The sequence below is a fragment of the Puntigrus tetrazona genome, chromosome 3, assembly GCF_018831695.1.
Source record: "Puntigrus tetrazona isolate hp1 chromosome 3, ASM1883169v1, whole genome shotgun sequence".
Classification (NCBI taxonomy): Eukaryota; Metazoa; Chordata; class Actinopteri; order Cypriniformes; family Cyprinidae; genus Puntigrus; species Puntigrus tetrazona.
Genome location: NC_056701.1, coordinates 8043198 through 8048197, shown reverse-complemented (window position 1 = coordinate 8048197; position 5000 = coordinate 8043198). Strand labels below are relative to the sequence as shown.

The 5000-nt window shown below is 46.9% G+C and overlaps 2 pseudogenes; one reads left to right on the top strand and one right to left on the bottom strand.

Moving 5' to 3' along the window:
• LOC122331778 overlaps positions 1-557 on the bottom strand; it is an 11323-nt pseudogene extending 10766 nt beyond the window's left edge.
• Positions 1-5000, top strand: part of LOC122331701 — a 111478-nt pseudogene that overhangs the window by 48601 nt on the left and 57877 nt on the right.

The following is a 5000-nucleotide window of genomic DNA, read 5'->3' as shown; positions in this document are numbered from 1 at the left end:
CCACCCGGCGTTAGTTATCACGACACATCCCTACATTCATTACAGCAGTGATGTTCAAACGGACACACTTATGATTTATGATTATTAATACGATTAATGAAGTCATCACAAACACGCTAGAGTGTGTGATATAACACACACACACACACACACACACACACAGAGCGAGCTGAAGCTGATTACTGAAGTCATTATGAGTATATAGAGTATTATTATGAGTTCTAAGGACAGCACACAATAACTCAGTGCTCTTATCATAAACACTCAGGCTGTATATCGTGCTGTTCATGTGTTTACGAGCATCCTCCTCCTCATCCTCTCTTCTTCGCCGCTCACCATCGATGTCTCCCAGCGTGAACTCGTCGCCCAGCTCGGAGACAGGCTCGGGTCCATGCTCTCCATGAACTCGGCGGCGTCCATCGCGTGTCTCCGTCGCGCTGCTCGGAATCACGGGCTCGGTTGGCTCGCTTCGCTCGCTTCCCGTGTCGCTCGAGCGCTCACCGACCGAACGCCGCCATCTTGCGCTCCGGCATTGACGTCATTCGCAAACAGCGCTCGGCCGGGACGCGCGCCTCTGATTGGGCCGCGCTTCTCGACGGCCGTCGTAAGATCGGGCGCTGTCGACCAATCAGAGCGCTCGCTCGAGCGTGGCCTGATAGTACGTCGATGAGCAGAGGCGCTTCGCTCGTTTGCATGTGACCCGCCCCTCGGACTAAACCCCGCCCAGAGCGCTCCGAGTGAATGGAGACGGCTAATGAATATTTAATGAGCGGCTGGAGAGCGGCCTGATGTAAACATTAGTGAAGAGCGTCTTTGTTGAAGTTACATCATCTTCATCATCTTCATCTTCATCTTCACACGCTGAGGTCACACGTGTGGCTTCATCCTTCATGTATATTCCTACCAAGTTTGTATTGCTATGCTATCAAGCTGACATTTAGTTTTGTCATCAGTTGTGAGATTAGGAAAGGTTATCAAACAACTAGTTCCTGTTTTAAGCGTGCTATTCCCTGCATTCCTATATTTTCTTGATCATATGATTAACTAATCATAAAACATAATGTCAAATTGATAACATATAATGCAAACAAAAAAAGCTCTTAACAGGACATTTGAACGGTCATTTTATTATTATATTAGTAATAGATTACCTATTTTATAAGAATTTATACTACAACTTAGAGCTGCTTTCTATATTATAACCCACACCAATATTAAATGAAGCCTTTTTAAAATAAATTATAATATTACAATGTGCTTCCCTTGAAAATACATCAAAATGTTTCTAAGACAAAGTGTGTAAAAAAACAGAAAAGCAGATGATTCTTGAGCGTTGCTTGGCTTTCTCAGAGTAAAATAAACTATTTATGTTGCATTTATTACTTATTATAATTATCTACTGTATTAAAATACATTTAAATGTGTACTTTAAGTTGTGAAATATAACTAACATTCTGTAATGAAAAAAAAGTGTTTCCTTTGTAGTTAAACACTCTTATGGACTGATGAAGGTCTAGATGCTTCACGCTGAAGAGCTGCGTGTCACGAATCAAAACAAGTCTGAGATAATTCATGTTTATTTCTGTTCAACAGCTTCAGAAAACAAACACACAGTGTTCAGAGAATCTCACGTGTTCTGAGTGTTTGAACAGATCTGATCTCACCAGACCAGCACACACACACACACACACACACACACACACACACACACTCACACACACTCACTCACACACACTCACACACACACACACACACACACACACACCTCACACACACACACACACTCACACACACACACACTCACACACACACACACACACACACACACACACACACACACACACACACACACACACACACACACACACACACACACACACACACACACACACACACACACACACACACACACACACACACACACACACACACACACACACACTCACACACACCTCACACACACACACACACACACACACACACACACACACACACACACACACACACACTCACACACACACACACACTCTCACACACTCACACTCACACACACACACACTCACACACACACACACACACACTCACACACACTCACACACACACACACACACACACACACCTCACACACACACACACACACACTCACACACACACACACACACTCACACACACTCACACTCACACACACACACACTCACACACACACACACACACACACTCACACACACACTCACTCACACACTCACTCACACACACACTCACACACACACTCACACACACACTCACACACACACACACTCACACACACACACACACACACACACACACACACACACACACACACACACACACACACACACACACACACTCACACACACACACTCACACACACACACTCTGCTTAAACAGGTTAGTTTTAAGAGCACTATAAATTTGTTCAACCATAAATAAGTTTCGTAACTGGATGCAGTTGTGCAGGTTTCTATTAACAAGTTAAAACTAGTAAAAAACTGATCAGATCATGTTTATGTTTAATAATAAATCTGAACTAAATGAGACGTCTGCAGTGAAGAATAGAGCTCTGTATAATTTCCCACAATGCAGCTCAGTCGTAGACGCCGCTCACTTGTTCCAGTGGATCTCGTAGGAGTTGCGTTCGGTGTAGTTGTTCTCGGAAGCGGACCGAACTTTCTCCTTCACCACTCGGATCACCAGTCCTCCGGCCAGCGCGATTCCCGCCGCCGCTCTTCCGATCTCGCCGACGGCGCTCAGGATGCGTGCGGTTGTTCCGATGCCTGCGGCCACAGGCTGCACTGCTGCACTTCCAGCCGCAACCAGCGCATTTGATGCGGCCGTCTCACCGGCACTCACAGCTCCTCCCTGTAGCACCGCGCCCAACACAGACCCCGCCCCCACGGCTCCACCCACTCCTGCAGCCACGCCCACCGCCGCAACACCGACCACGCCCACCTGCTGCATTGCTTCCAGCGCAGCCTCTCTAGTTCCGGCGGCCTCAGCGCCCGCTAGCGCTCCTACCGATCCTCCTAAAACGCCGCCCGTCGCCGCTCCCAGAGCCATCGCGCTCTTTCCGGTTGCGGCGGCTACGACTACGCTTCCCGCCGCCGATCCACCGGCCATCATGGAGGCTCCCGCCGCAGCCGCCAGGGGAGCTGCGGCCCCAAAAACGGCCCCCACCGCCATCCCGGTGGCTCCCGCCGCGACTAGCGCTTTGACGCGCTCCAGAACCTTCCCAGAGAGCGCGACTTCTGATCGGACGCGACCGAGTGCGGATCGTAGGGCCTGGCGTCTGCTGCGACCGAGGCGCCGCTGTTCATCACGTATTACGTCATCGGCGCGCAGGAACACGCTGTTGGTGTAACAAGCTCCGCCCATGCCGTCCACCATCGTTAGCAGCGTGTTGACTTGCGTGCGGTTCTCTGGCGCTCGGTTGTTGAAGACGCAGTATCGCCCGCCGCAGTCACGCAGAAGCACCTTCAGTCGCTCCGGAGCTGACTCGAAGAAACCCTGGACGCCGCCGTCCTCCAGCTCGTCTCTCGCGCGGCGTGAACAGCACCACCGTGTGGCGGAGCGCCGCCTCGCCGAACACCCGCAGCATTTGTGCGACGACCCGATCTTCGTCTGCCGTGAAGCGGCCGAGCGGGACGACGAGCAGGAAGGCGTGCGGACCCGGAGCCGTCAGCGCTACGCATTTAGCGATCTCTGCGTGAACGTGAGTCGCGTCGAAGCGAGTGTCGCCGAATCCCGGCATGTCCACGACGAGAACGCTCTTCAGCGCCGACTCTTCGTCTGCTCGGCCGCATTCACACACGTGAGTCACCGAACTTGCCCTCAGCGCAGACAGGAAGTGACGTCGTCCGAGGATGGTGTTTCCTGTGGCGCTCTTGCCCGAGCCCGTGCGGCCAATCAGAACGAGTCTCAGCTCTGCTCTGTCGCGCTCCTCCTCCTCCTCTTCTTCCTCTCCACTCCACGGATCTAGAATCACAAACATCCAGTCATTTAGTGACGCAATCAACATAAACAAAAGAACAATGTTATACAAGAGCTACAACGATTCTCAGCTAGCTTACAGTACTTAACCTAGCAAGGGCTTTTTAATTATATGATAAGTAAAAAGAGTTCGCGTCATCTTTATCTTTATTTTAACGTCAAAAAATACAGTAAACTTGTCTGGGGTCTAAAATTTAGTTTTAAAGTTACATATATATATTTTTTAATGTTGCACTTTAAAGGGACTATTAAAATACAGAGTACAACACACACAAACTATAAATACTTGTCTTAGCAGAAAATAAAAATTTAATTATATATATTTTTTACTACTGTCAAAGGTACAAAATCTTCATTTCATATTTAGCAAAGAATTAAAAAAACACTGTTATTGTGGTGTATATTTCTGTTATTTGAAATGTTTTACAACATTATTATAATTATATTATTATATAACATTGTATTGTATGTATAAACTAAAAATGAGTATTTACGTATATATCTTAATATATAAATGGTTGCATTGTCAGTGGGGCTACTGTAATAGTATAACTAAAAAAAATATTTTTTTTAAAACAATGTTATTTTTCTGAACTTGACTGACAAGCTGCACTTCTATAATCTTATCATAAAACTGATAATAAACATAATTTGATAAAAAAAGTACAATCCTTAAAAATGCCTTATATATAATAATATGTTATTCGCGAACTTTCGTGTGTATTGTATATTGTTTTCTGTCTAACAGCCGATGAAATCTTCTTTAGATGTCTTTCCATCGCTTTATGGCTCACAGCTCCGTCCAGGAGCATTTAGTGGAGGAATATTTTCTTTCATGTAATATTTCATAACCCGGAGCTCACGTGATCAGGACGAGGTCTCGTTAGATGAACACACCTGAAGAAGATCTTCCAGACATGAGTCTGCTGTCTGATCCAGACCACTCTCCTCGACTTTCGCTGCTTTTGTTGACGTTCATCAGACCCGTCTCG